Source organism: Danio rerio, chromosome 14 (assembly GCF_052040795.2).
Source record: "Danio rerio strain M-AB ecotype USA chromosome 14, GRCz13ab, whole genome shotgun sequence".
Classification (NCBI taxonomy): Eukaryota; Metazoa; Chordata; class Actinopteri; order Cypriniformes; family Danionidae; genus Danio; species Danio rerio.
In genome coordinates, this window is record NC_141034.1 from 10382292 (window position 1) to 10397956 (window position 15665).

Below are 15665 nucleotides of genomic sequence, written 5' to 3' on the forward strand. Positions count from 1 at the left end.
TCCGTATCCACGAAAGTAAAGGAGTAAAGAGTAAAAGTAAAGAGAAAGTAAAGGCCGAATGGAGGAGGTTCATTCTTTATTCTCGTGCTGCAGATTGTCTGTTTAACTGTTTTCTCGCTAGTGAAGCAATTTTCCACTTACAAAGTCCACCATTTAAAAAGCAAAGGCACCATGAGGCGATGCAACTGACTCTTTAAGGGAATGGGAGATGAGACTCTGACTGGTTTAATGCACGTTATGCTGAAAACACACCCATACCAACCAACATAGAACTTATTTTTCCATTCTTCAAATAGCAAAAATGGATTCAGACATGCCCTTAATGCTTTTGTGCCATGCGCTTCAGACTTTGCGCCTAGATTGTTAAAATAGAGGCCAAAGTGTTTCTGTATATTGTTTTATAAAGTGTGATTACAAATTTATATGAATAATTTTTTTTTTACTGTTTAAACACCTTATAAAAAGTGATTTTTGCATAATAGGTCCCATTTAATGAATTTTGGTTCTGTTAGTTAATTGGTCAAATCCATCCTTCTGTTTTCAGAACTCTGATTACATAAGCTGACATTTCATATACTGATATTTTACACTCAAATATCAGTTTACTTTTATATGAGAAGGCGTGAAGAAGGATCGGCTCTATTCTTTGAAATGTCATCCATTCAAAACATAATAAAAGTTACAATAACTAGAAGAAGCTAATGATGCTTTAAAGCTCCCTGTCAGTTAGAACATTATAGGAGTATCACAACTTTGCAGCTTTTCTGATAAATTCTTTATTTTTTATACGTGAAACATGAAAAAGCTTCACTGTAAATAAGGATCCAGCACCTCTATTCTGAAATGAAAGAATACTTCATAAAGATCAAAAAGACATCATCAAAGGAAGATCAACATATATAACAGCGGATGATGGCTCAAACAGCTCTTCAAAACAGATGAAATACCTCTTGATAAAGCCCTCAGATGAATTATCATACAGATTACTCAAACAAGGCTGCATAATATAGCAGATGGCCTAGCTTGATCACTCAGAAGTGGACATATTGTGGTTGTTTGCACTGTCCTGTTTCATCTATGCCACCTAACAAACCTTTTAGATTTGACCTTGTCTTTGTGTAGGCATGGTTCTCTCAGTGTTGGTGAACACAATTGCAGGGAAACACAAACGGTTACTAAACTTTAATACATAAAGCAATAACTTTCTTTCCATTAAACTTTTGTTTATTAAACAGATTAATAACAAACCAATTAAAAACATATAGGGGTTGTGCAATGAAATTGAAACGCCTGGAATCATCCTGATACAAGGCACCACCTTCAAGATACAAAGTTTGAACCATTGGGTGCACATGATCCACCAGAATGGTTCAGTAGTCCTCGGCAGTCTTCTACAAGTATTGGGCCTAAGGAATGCCATGATATTCCAGACTGGATTAATGCAACTCTCTACTAGCGGGGCTTACAGCTAACTCTATCAAGCCTCTTCAGCTGCTCCAGAATGCAGCAGCAAGAGTGGTCTTTAATGAACCTAAAAGAGCACATGTCACTCCGCTGCTCATCCGTTTGCACTGGCTGTCAGTTGCTGCTCGCATCAAATTCAAAGCTCTGATGTTTGTCTACAAAGCGACTTCTGGCCTTGCTCCTTCTTATCTGCTCTCACTTCTGCAGATCTATGTGCCCTCCAGAAACTTGTGTTCTGTGAATGAACGTCGCCTCGTGGTTTCATCCCAAAGAGGGAAAAAATCACTTTCCCGAAAGCTCGCGTTCAATCCGCCCAGTTGGTGAAATTAACTCTCTAACTGCAGCAGAGTCACTCGCTGTTTTCAAGAAACGACTAAAAACTCAACTATTTAGTCTCCACTTCACTTCCTAATCTGCAATTGCCTCTCTGGATATACCACTAACTGTACTCAAAAAAAAAAAAAAAAAACAAACAAAAATTTTTTTTGACTTTACAGACCTGAAACTTTGCTATAGCACTTATTCATTTTTGCTCTTACAGTTGTGTAAATTGCTTCCTTGTCCTCATTTGTAAGTCGCTTTGGATAAAAGTGTCTGCTAAATGACTAAATGTAAAATGTAAATGTAAATGTTTTTCTTGTTTGCCTTCACCTGGTTAAAGAAACTAGGTTCCACTTCATTTTTCTCATCATCACTATCCCAGCAGAGCAGAAGACAGGTTTTGAAAATGTGTAAACCTTTTCTCATTGGGTTGACACATTTTCCCCACCATTTTTCAAAACAGTTAACACCGATGTCATTCAAGCAGTCCAAACTCCATTGTTTTAGCTATGGTAACCAAACAAAAACCATCTATTCTTAACCATTAGAAGCTACCAAGATCAGTATGAATTCACTGAAGCACCGGTTTGACACTCCTTCACACAAATCTTCAATTATCAATCAGGCTGCAAACATTAAAAATGGTGGAAGGTCTGTGTTGTTCTGTGCCAGCATGGATGGAGGAGGTCAATAGTGACTATGTCCTATACTCCCAATAGATTTGACTGTATATAAGGTTACATGTTTTCTCTAATATTTAAAGTAATTCATTACTTTTGTCTGTTTTTTTTATTTTTATTTTTTTACAGTATTTCAGTTTTCAGCCACAATTTGAAAAATATCATGAATTTAATATAAATTTAGTCAAAGCATTTCTTATTCTGGATCCAACTCTTTGCAAAAAGGCAAATTTGACAGCCGGAATAAAAAGACAACAAATGGCATTGGCAATAAGCTACAATGGCAAGCAATGGTGCACTGATTCACACAGTTCTGTATTTTGTATTTTGTTGTCCATTGTGTAATCATTAATTGAAATAGCTTATATACTTGTTTGCAAGTTGTGTTGTTTGAAGGTAAAACTAGCTTTTGTTGGATATTTTAAATGTTTTGACATGGTATGTGCGTTTTGCAAGCAAAATGTATCATTTTGACCATGAGTGCCACTGTTTAGGCCTGCGTGTTAACTGTTTTGAAAATGTGGAGTTTCATTTGACGGCTGCATCAAAGCAATCAAGAAAAACTATAAAGCCCAAAACATTTCGTGGCATGCAATAGTCGGGATGGCACACTTCTTTGGGGCTTCTCCACACTGTAACTCTCTTGGCTGTGGAAAAGACAGTGAAGGTGGACTTATCAGAGAACACCACATGTTTCTCATTGTGTACAAAATAATACACAAAAAATGTGCAACAAAATCTAAAAAAAATACAAAATACAGAACTCAGTGTGAATCAGTGCACCATTGTATGCCATTGTAGCCATTGTTCCCAATGCCTTTTGATGTCTTTCTATTTGGGCTGTCAAATTTGCCTTTTTGCAAAGAGTTGGATCCAGAATAAGAAATGCTTTGATTAAATTTATATTGAATTCATGACATTTTTCAAACTGTGGTTGAAAACTGATATACAGAAGTAATAAAATACTGTAAATATTAGAGAAAACACATGTAAACCAGTATACAGTCAAATCTGTTGGGAGTATAGGACATGGCCATTATTGACCTTCTCCATACATGCTGGCACAGAACAACATAGACCTTCCACCGTTTTTAATGTTTGCAGACTGATTGCTAATTGAAGATTTGTGTGAAGGAGTGTCAAACCGGTGCTTCAGTGAATTCATACTGATCTTGGTAGTTTCTAATGGTTAGGAATAGATGGTTTCTGTTTGGTTACCATTGCTAAAACAATAGGGTTTGGACTGCTTGACTGACATCCGTGTTTTGAAAAATGAAAAAAAGGGTTTACACATTTGCAAGACCTGTCTTCTGCTCTGCTGGGATAGTGATAAAGAAAATGAAGTGGAACCTAGTTTCTTTAACCACGTCAAAGCAAACAAGAAAAACTGTAATAAAAAACATGTCCATGTGCTGTCAGTGGGCAAACCAAGTTTGATCAGCAGTGGCTCTTTTTTTAGACTTTTAAAATCTTTTTTTTTTTTTAATTCAATAATTAGATTAACCTTTAAAATATGAGTTAGATTTTTTACAGTATAGGTGAGAATGTCACAGTGTGAAGCCTGTGTTAGACTGATCATTCATCCAGTACATTTCCTTGCCTTCAGCCTGAGACGCTGAATCTACAGCACCTCCTGACCTTACAGAGGACGAGCTGCTGTGAGAATGATTAGATGGAAGCGTGTGTGTCGAGTGACCTCTCAGCTGTCAGGAAGAAGCTGCTCTTGTGTCTTTTAGCATGAGCTGGATGGATCTTTAGTCATCTTAACAAAGCAAAGCTCATTCATAACTTAAAAAAAAACTGGACTAACCACACATGCTCTGCTCTGTTAAGCTGTGCATGGTCACACTGCACTTATAACCCCATATGCTGGAAACTCAAGCTCATGCGGCAAGTTTCACATGTTTTTGCACTCTAAAGATCAAGTTTGGTGAACTCTGACCTAGGCATCGGACGATAACCATGTTCAAGGTATATCAGGGTTTGGAAAAGTCAAGGTTTTAAACTCGTCAACATTTTCTGCTATACTGTTCCTAAGGAATATGTACTATTTTTAATTTACTTAAAAAAAATAAAAAAATTAAGGAAAACAGTATCTCCAGCACAAGAATATCCAAAGATGTCATTTTAAATTGTAAAAAAAAATCTGTTCTTGAAATAAATGACTTAAAGGAAGTCAATGATTCCTTTAAATAATTTAGCCTGACATGTTTACTGCTCCAAAATATTTAAAATGTTTCTCAAAATAAAATATATTGTGTTAAAAGGGGAAAAAGTAGTTGTTTTTTACCCAGACATTTAAAAAGAACCTATTTTAGAGCAGTAATCACATGATATTTTTATCCAAGGTTATCATACCGTCAGAATCTTATACCGGCCCATGCCTACTCTGACCTGCAAGCATCACATGCATATGTCAGATCAATAGGATATTAAAACGTGAGCGCTTATTTTAAAGGTGCTGTATGTTTTTGACTCATAAAAATCATAAAAATACCATGATATATCTGCAAATATTTAAGAAACAGGCTAAGTAAACTTTCTTGGTTCTTAAAAAACCAATGCTGAAGGCAGATATTTTGCTTTGAAAATATGTGTTACGTGCCGGAACGGTTGTCTTTATTTTGGTCATTTAAACCACCCACTGCCAGTTTAGCCAATAATATTTTAACACCCCGTGTACCTCTGTGGAAAACCACGTATTTCTTTCATTCAATAAGGAAGGCTCTCAAAGTGTGCGTCCGCAACCAAAATTCGACAGTAGCAGATTCTGAAGTGAGACACAGATTCAGAGTTCCACATAAGTGAATATTATAAATAATATAAACATTATGAACGTAAACATTAGATGAAGAGGTTACATTGTAAACCTGTGTCATAACAACACGCTACATGATACACAGTGTTAAGTAATTTGGCAGTTTGCACCTGACGAAACCCAACAGAAATTTAAATAGAACCATTCAGAAGAACAGAATAGTGCACTTACTGCACTCCAACGAAATGGTAAAGTTTATAATCTATTTCATACATATAAAACCTCTTTAACATTATTAAATGTATATGCTGAGTCACTGATATTTGTTGAGTCACAGGTCTAAAGTTACATTTATTTTATTTTCAAGGTCTGAGTTAAACTATCTGCTGCAGCTTTCAGTATATGGCAATAAATGTCATGTGAAATGGCATTCAAACTCACATTATTAGCATTTAACACTGAATTAAGCACATGAGGTGTACCTGACGTAATCATTGTCAGTTTATCCTGTTGTTCAGCTGCAAGATATAGAAGCCCATATATAGCCTATATATAGCCTAAAATATACATTTCAGGTGTTGCAGAACAAAAATTTATATCGAAGACACTCCTTCAATCATGTGCCTTTGCTTTTATTTAGAACACGATTTAAATCAGCCTTTAGGGTTGATAGTCAGGCACACTGCTGTTGGTTTCGTCATCTGGCAACCTACACTTGCTTGTGTTTTGAACCAGGTGTGGAATACCTAGTTCAACCACTGGGTGTCAAACTTACATACTGCACCTTTAATCGGTGCAATTTAAAATATGGAGCAGTGTCACATCATCGTGTTTAATTCCGGCCCTTTCCGCAGCATTGTCTGACAGATTTTCGCATGCTCAAACCCTAGTATGGCTGCAGCTTTTTTTTTCTGTGACTTGGTATGGAAGATGAGCAGTTATTATATTGGCATTGTCGCTAGGCAGACTTAATACAACTTTCATCAAAGGTCATTCACTTATTTATGGGATTTTTAAGTGTAAAGATGACATTGTTTGAGAAGACAACTTTACATAAACAAATATATCATAACCTGTCTTTGACTTTGTCATGACAAAGGCAACATAACTTGTAGAGCTGTGAACCTACACTAGTCTCACGGTTCGGTCACGATTATCATGCCATCGATTCGGTTCAATTCGATATTTCGGTGCATCACGGTGCATTGACGGTGCTTTCCATACATTTTATATTTTCTTCACAGCAGCATTTCTTGCATTAAAATGTATGAATATATTTATTTTTATATACTATTTGTAATACAATTTTGTCATTTAATACAAACTGTCAGATATATAAACTGTAACTTTAAACAAAACAAGCATTTAGCAAATAATATAAACAAATATAAATATCCAGCTCAATTTCTGATCCTTGTCTAGTTCTCTTACACCCCTTTGATTGGTCACACCCTCAAAAAAATGGTTGCGACTGGCTCTTGCACGCTGCGTTCTTTACAGATGAGTGATACTGATAAGCGGCAGGCGGCAGCGGCGATCTTACAGCTGATGTAGATAGACACGGTGGAGAAAACTCTGCAGACATGCGCTCGTTTCTTTATGCAAAAGTAACACTGTAAAACAGCCGAGAAGAGAAGAAAAGCCACGCCAGCAGGTCAAATGGGCCACTGTGTGTGTGTGAGAAAGAGAGAGAGAGACAGAGCGAGAGAGAGAGAAATGGAGGAGGCTACTTTCATTCTCTCGATCTCAGTGAAATATTGGCTATTGGTGTATATGTCAGTGAAAGACTGATCCAGCATACACACATAGTGAAATTGTGCACAGTTTATGAGTTTTAAGAAGTTAAAGCGCTGTAAATATTCTTGATCGCTTCCCTCGCGACAGAGCGCATATAAGATAAATGACGTCAGTAATAACCAGTTATGATTATTACTGAACCGATTCCGAATTGTCCGCATCTGCATCGCAGTGCATCGAAGAAACGATTAATTGACACCCCTAATAACTTGTCATAAGTCTGTCATAAACATGATTGCCAAGAGGTCATTATAATTGTCTATTTAACATTTTTTCTAAACACTTTTTTTGGTGGAACAAAATTAATGTCATTAAAATTGCTCTTTATAAGCAATATTGTCAATATCCTATAGATTTATAACAGCGTCATTAGTATTTAATGACATATTCGGTAGATTTATAACAGTGTCATTAGTATTTAATGACATTAAACATCAAACTTTAAGGATGCTGTTATAAAATCAATGAAACAGTTATAATGACCCCTTAACAATTATGTTTATGATAGATCTATGAAAATGTTATCTTAAAAATATCAAGTTGTCATGATAAAGATACAATAGATTATAATGTATTTGTAAAGTTGTCGAACACTTAAACAATGTCACCTTTGCATTTAAAATGTCATAACTGGGGCATTGACGTCATTGTTGTCATAAGCATACATAAAATACATACGTAGCAGTGACATATCTATGAGATTTCATAGCCCTTCTAATAAACTGCAAGATTTCATAGCCCCTTCAAGTGTTATCAAAATGTTTTTTTTTATACTCCACATTTGCTATTTACCATTGAAATCCTATGAGAATTCCCTGTATTTCAATGACTAAATTGTCTGGCTTCTGAATTTCCGAATCTCATACTTTTTCCAGCAGGATTCATTCGATTTTGTCCATCAGTCTGACAGGTCTGAAGGATCACTTTGGCTTTCTAGAGGCTATAGCAACACCTGAACATGCATTAGATTTTGCAGACTTCAGCTCTACCATCACCCCATTCAAACTGTACAATCTGCTAAATGACAAGCCAAGGATATTCACCCACTCTACCTGCTGTACTTCCTTCCCCTAAGGATATCCATCAGTCAAGGTGAACAAACATTCATTTAACCTTTTAACCCATTAACACGGACACCCCACAGAGCTGCATATGCTCTCTAATCCTTTTCTCACCTCCATTCACCTTAAAACTCTGATAGAATCAGAAAAAAATGCGGGTGAGAGCACAAATATCAAATCTTACCACATCCTTGCTTCCAAGATGGTGCTATTATGGAGCCAGATCAGCCTCAATAATAATAATACATTTGCAAAAATAAAACTCATACATGCACAGCACAATTCACATTCACAAAATCCAATTTGTAAATTCAAAACACATTTTGTGAATTCACAAGTAAAAATTTTTACATTTTTTGAAATTAGTTTGACGTGTGCATTTATAAATTATTTTAAAATGATGAATTGGATTTGCATATTTATGAATTGTGTTTTGAATTTATGAATTAGATTTTCTTATTTATGAAATGTGTTTAGAGTTTTTGAATTGTGTTTTGAATTTATGAGTTGAATTTGCAAATTTATGAATTGTGTTTTGAATTTATGAATTAGATTTGCTTATTTATGAATTGTGTTTAAATTTACAAATAGTGTTTTGAATTTATGAATTGAATTAGCAAATTTATGAATTGTGTTTTGAATTTATGAAATAGATTTGCTTATTTACAAATTGTGTTTAAATTTACAAATAGTGCTTTGAATTTATGAATTGGATTTGCATATTTATGAATTGTGTTTTGAATTTATGAAATAGATTTGCTTATTTACAAATTGTGTTTAAATTTACGAATAGTGTTTTGAATTTATGAATTGGATTTGCATATTTATGAATTGTGTTTTGAATTTATGAATTAGATTTGCTTATTTATTAATTGTTTTATGAATTTATGAATTGGATTTGCTTATTTATGAAATGTGTTTAGAGTTTTTGAATTGTGTTTTGAGTTTATGAATTGGATTTGCAAATTAATGAATTGTGTTTTGTATTTATGAGTTTGATTGGCTTGTTTATGAATTGTGCTTTAAATTTATATATTGTGTTTTAAATTTACAAATTGGATTTGCATATTTATGAATTGTGTTTTTAACTTACAAATTGTGTTATGAATTTATGAATTGGATTTGCATATTTAGGAACTGTGTTTTGAATTTACAAACTGTGTTTTGAATTTATGAGTTGGATTTGCATGTTTATGAATTGTGTTTTGAATTTACGAATTGTGTTTTGAACTGACGAACTGGATTTGCCTATTTATGGCTTGTATTTTGAGTTTACAAATGATGTTTTGAATTTATGAATTGGATTTGCATTTTTATGAATTGTGTTTTGAATTTAAAAACTGTGTTTTGAATTTACGAATTGAATCTGTACTTTTATGAATTATACTGTATTTTGTATTTACTATAAGTAGGCGGTTCATTCCGCTGTGGCGACCCTGGATTAATGAAGGGACTAAGCCGTAAAGAAAATGAATGAATGAATGATTAGCATATTTATGAATTGTGTTTTGAATTTATGAAGTGTATTTACATATTTAAGAACTGTGTTTTAAATTTACGAATTGTGTTATGAATATATGAATTGGATTAGCATATTTATGAATTGTGTTTTGAATATATGAATTAAATTTGCATGTTTATGATTTGTGTTATGAATTTATGAATTGGATTTGCTTATTTATTAAATGTGTTTAGAGTTTTTGAATTGTGTTTTGAATTTATGAATTAGACTTTCTTATTTTTAAAATGTGTTTACAGATTTTGAATTGTGTTTTGAATTTATGAGTTGGATTTGCATATTTATGAATTGTGTTTTGAATTGATGAATTAGATTTGCTTATTTACGAATTGTGTTTAAATTTACAAATAGTGTTTTGAATTTATGAATTGGATTTGCATATTTATTAATTGTGGTTTGAATTTATGAAACAGATTTGCTTATTTAAGAATTGTGTTTAAATTTACGAATAGTGTTTTGAATTTATGAGTTGGATTTGCAAATTTATGAATTGTGTTTTGAATTTATGAATTCGATTTGCATATTTATGAAATGTGTTTTGAATTTATGAAATGTGATTTGAATTTAAGAATTCGATTTGCAAATTTATGAATTGTGTTTTGAATTTATGAGTTTGATTGGCTTGTTTATGAATTGTGCTTTAGATTTATATATTGTTTTTTAAATTTACAAATTGGATTTGCATATTTATGAATTGTGTTTTTAACTTACAAATTGTGTCATGATTTTATGAATTGGATTTGCATATTTAGGAACTGTGTTTTGAATTTACAAACTGTGTTTTGAATTTATGAGTTGGATTTGCATGTTTATGAATTGTGTTTTGAATTTACGAATTGTGTTTTGAACTGACGAACTGGATTTGCCTATTTATGGCTTGTATTTTGAGTTTACAAATGATGTTTTGAATTTATGAATTGGATTTGCATGTTTATGAATTGTGTTTTGAATTTAAAAACTGTGTTTTGAATTTACGAATTGAATCTGCACTTTTATGAATTATACTGTATTTTGTATTTACTATAAGTAGGCGGTTCATTCCGCTGTGGCGACCCTGGATTAATGAAGGGACTAAGCCGTAAAGAAAATGAATGAATTAATGATTAGCATATTTCTGAATTGTGTTTTGAATTTATGAAGTGTATTTACATATTTATGAACTGTGTTTTAAATTTACGAATTGTGTTATGAATATATGAATTGGATTAGCATATTTATGAATTGTGTTTTGAATATATGAATTAAATTTGCATGTTTATGATTTGTGTTATGAATTTAAGAATTGGATTTGCCTATTTATGAAATGTGTTTAGAGTTTTTGAATTGTGTTTTGAATTTATGAATTAGACTTTCTTATTTATAAAATGTGTTTACAGTTTTTGAATTGTGTTTTGAATTTATGAGTTGGATTTGCATATTTATGAATTGTGTTTTGAATAAAAACGTGCTGGATGAGTTGGCGGTTCATTCCACTGTGGCGACCCTGGATTAATAAAGGGACTAAGCCGACAAAAAATAAATTAATGAATATTTTGAGTTTATGAATTGCATTGTTGCCATTGTGGATAGCTGGACAACCCTCCCTTTCATTCACCTGAACTACGTTTCCAATCAAGGCCTGCAGTCACACACCAGAGTTTCAGTTCACCTTCTGATTACTGATTACACACACTATATAAACTCTCCAGTCACGCTAGCACATTGCTGAGTCTTGTTTCCCTTTAGTGAATTTTATAAGCGTTTTCCCAGCATTGCCATATTTTTATCCTTTGTATTTATTGTTTATGTTTGTTTTCCTGGCTACCCCGCCCCTTTACCTGAAACTGTCTGCTCCTGTATCAAACCTTGCCTGCTTAACTGTCTATTAAAGCTACATTTGGATCCTAACCCAGGTTGTCAACCCCATCATTACACTGTATGTGTGTTTAAGTATCAGACACTGACACTAGCTGCAGAACATTATCAGACATCATTAATTATCCATCCAAATATGGTCAAAACCGAGCATTTCATTCTAGGGGTAATTCCTTTGGTTATGAATGAGCATACAAAACCGTTTCTTAAGCCACATACCTACTATTTAGATATCAGAGAATGGTTTTACATATTGAATCAATGCACTCTATGACACCTTTACGTCAGGGTTGATCGATTTGCTCTGGAGGGGTGTTCCAGATGTTATTTTCACAGAGGTGAGGAGAAAAAAAAAGTATGCAGCATCAGCAACACTATAAAATGACAACATAAATCTCTCGATCAGAAACACATAGCAAAGGATCCAAATTGACATCCTCAGAAAACAACAGAAACTCGGACATAAACATCATGCATCAGTGCATCGTATGGCAGCTTTGACAGCATTGAAAACACATAAAATTGTCAACAAAGCCACATTGATCTTTGAAACTGCTTTTTTCTGTGTCATTGCTCTACAACTAACATGCATTATTAACATGACTTTAAGGTCCATCCAGTTCATGCAACAAAAACTCAAAAGCAGCTTCCTCCCAACAGCTGGGAGGTCACTTGACAAAAACGCTTCCATCCAATCATTCTCACAGCAGCTCGTCCTCTGTAAGGTCAGAAGGTGCTGTGGATTGAAGGCGGAGAAGTGTGCTGGGTTAACAATTAGTCTAACACAGTACTCACACTCATATTTCCACCTATACCGTAAAAATAAATATACAATAAAATCTAAGTTAAAATTTCAAAGGTAAATTAAATGCTGAATGTATAAAATACAAAGATTATTTAGGTAGTATATGTTTTAACTAAATGTTAAAATTTTTTGGAAGGTTTTTTGGTAAAAGCTGTAACATTTCAACTCATCATTGTAGTGATTAGTGTTTCTCCCATTGTCTCTATATAATTTTCTCTTAAGGAGTGCAACCCTCATAAATTCATTACATATATAGTTACATTTTTATATTGATTAAACACAATTTGTGGAACTATAGCTCTTCATTCAAACATCTTGTGTTTTGTAATGTAACTACATAAAATGTTTTAGGTACTTTACCACTTTGTTGGGTACACCTTATGCTTTTGCATTCAGAACTGCTTTTATTATTCGTGGCATAGATTAAACAAAGTACTGGAAATATTCCTCAGAGATTTTGGTCCATATTGACATGACAGCATCACGCAGTTGCTGCAGGTTTGTCAGCTGCATATTCATGATGCGAATCCCCCGTTCCACCACATCCCAAAGGTGCTCTATTGAATTGAGTTCTGGTGACTATGGAGGCCATTTGAGTACAGTGAACTTGTATGTACATGTTCAATTGTCATGTTCAAGAAACCAGTCTGAGGGTGCTTTCACACCTACAATTTTGTTTCGGAACGTATCTCGTTTGCCCAGTTAGCGCCGTTCGATTGGCATATGTGAACAGGGCAATCGCGCTCTGTTCCGCGCCAAAGTAATCGCTCCGAGATCGCTTGAGTGAGGTGGTCTCGGTTCGATTGAAACGAACCCTGGAGCGGTTCGATTGCAGTGAGAAAGCGATCCGATCCGAGTGCGGTTATATTACAGTGTTTTATGGATATGTAATAAGCTTACGGCTACATGAAGAGAGAATTATGAGTAGGGCGGGAAGTTTCGCGAGTCTCCGGATGCCCGCAAACAAGTGATGATCTCCCGGTAATCTCGCGTCTCTCTCCCAGTCCTCAAATAGGCATCGTCGCGCACCCTTCTCACCCCTCCCCACCGCATCTCTCCTCAGACACGTCACGCGCGCGCACCCTGTCAATCACCACCAAACCACCACCTCCTGACAGCTGAGCGGGACGCTGCAAAGTAAACCCTGACACTCTGACCAATGTGAGGAGAGTTTACTCGCACGTGACTTGTTTTAGCTCTTTTGGTCCGATTAGAAACTTTGCAGTGTGAAAGCGAACCGCTCCAAGAGCAAAGAGCAACAATGTAACAACTTTAATCTCTGTTTCGGAACAACTGAATCGATTCACAGGTGTGAAAGCACCCTGAGATGATTGGCACTTTATCAAATGGCGCATTATCAAACTGTGCATTATCTTACTGAAAGTAGCCATCAGAAGATGGGTACACTGTGGTCATAAAAGGATGAACATGGTCAGCAACAACACTCAGGTAGGCTGTGGCGTTGTCACAATGCTCAATTAGAACCACGATGCTCAATGGGCCCAAGGTGTGCCAAGACAATATCTCCCACACCATTACACCACCACCAGCCTCAACCATTGATACAAGGCAGGATGAATCAATGCTTTCATGTTGTTGAAGCCAAATTCTGACCCTACCATCCAAATGTTGCAGCAGAAATCGAGACTCATCAGACCAGACGTTTTTCCAATCTTCTATGGTCCAATTTTGATGAGCCTGTGCGAATTGTAGCCTTAGTTTCCTGTTCTTAGCTGACTGGAGTGGCACCCGGTGTGGTCTTCTGCTGCTGTAGTCCATCTGTCTCAAGGTTTAATGTGTTGTGTGTTCAGAGATGCTCTTCTGTATACCTTGTATCGAGTGGTTATTTGCCTTTTTATCAGATTGAGCAAGTCTGACCATTATCCTCTGAAATCTGGCATCAACATTCCGCCCACAAAACTGCCACTTGCTGGATATTTTCTCTTTTTTGGACCATTTTCTGTAAACCTTAAATTCCCTTTCTTCCTCATTCTGATGCTCAATTTGAACCGCAGCAGATCGTCTTGACTATGTCTACATGCCTTAATGCATTGAGTTGCTGCCATGTGATTGGCTGATTAGATTTGATTTGAGTTAATGAGCAGTTGGACAGGTGTACCTAACAAAATTGTCAGTGAGTGTACATTTTGAATGTATTTATTTCTCCTGATGAAACACAACTAGCTGTTGTTTTTGAATAATTTGTCTAAATGTAGGAAACTGTATTTAGAGTATTGCGATAAGTAACATTTGTAATTTATTTATAGTTTTGTGGACATATGTCATTACTTCACAAAGTAAACCTCAAGTACCGCTTTTAGTGTTAAATTAAAAAAAAAATGTTGTAAGGAAACAAATGATTATTATGTATTAAAGAACAGGTTTTCCCTTATGTGAAGCCATATGTATAAAAATGTTATAATAATAATAATATACACTGTAAAATTATAACAGTAAGTAAAAGATCAGTTTATTTCATGCCAAAATGTCCATAAAATAAACCATAAATAAAACAAAATAAAATAAAAAAAGAATAAATTTTAAAAAATAAAGAAATAAAATTTAAATAAAACAAAATAAAATAAACTAAAACCAAAAAATAAAAAAATAAATAAAATCAATTAAAATAAAATAAAATCATGTAAAAAAAATAAAACAAAAAAAAACATTATGCACATAAATGTAATCTGTCATTGCTTTTATGTATATTTAATACTCATGCATACATAAACTGAACATGCAATATACAAATCAAGAACAACATCTGAAACTGACAGATGTTTTTTTAAATTATTTGTAATTGTGTAGTATTTTATACCACATAAATTGATATTAGGCGAAGCAGTGGCACAGTAGGTAATACTGTTGCTTCACAGCAAAAAGGTCGCTGGGTCGATCTTCGGCTCATTTGGTGTTTCTGTGTGGAGTTTGCATGTTCTCCCTGCATTCGCGTAGGTTTCCTCTGGGTGCTCCGGTTTCCCCCATAGTCCAAAGACATGCGGTACAGGTGAATTGGGTAGGCTAAATTGTTCGTAGTGTATGAGTGTGTGTGAATGAGTGTTTGTGGATGTTTCCCAGAGATGGGTTGCGGCTGGAAGAGCATCCGCCGTGTATTAATGTGCTGGATAAGATGGCAGTTAATTTGGCTGTGGTGACCCCAGATTAATAAAGGGACTAAGCCGACAAGAAAATGAATGAATGAATGTATAAACTGATATTTTAGATAGATATTTATTATATAGATAGATATTTTATATCCCATAAATAAATAAAGAAACTAACCACCAACATACCACCATCCTTCTATAACCTGTGCTCACTACATCTCAGGTATGCACTGCACTGCACCCTAATGCATATTATTACTGTTTATTGATTTGTCATGGCATACTTTACTGCATTGCAA

The 15665-nt window shown here is 34.6% G+C and overlaps 1 protein-coding gene and 1 long non-coding RNA gene across 4 annotated transcripts in view; one reads left to right on the plus strand and one right to left on the minus strand.

Moving 5' to 3' along the window:
* Window positions 1-15665, plus strand: part of LOC147840770 (uncharacterized) — an 821899-nt gene that overhangs the window by 155627 nt on the left and 650607 nt on the right. The gene's annotated exons all lie outside the window — the stretch shown is intronic.
* Window positions 1-15665, minus strand: part of il1rapl2 (interleukin 1 receptor accessory protein-like 2) — a 596834-nt gene that overhangs the window by 36914 nt on the left and 544255 nt on the right.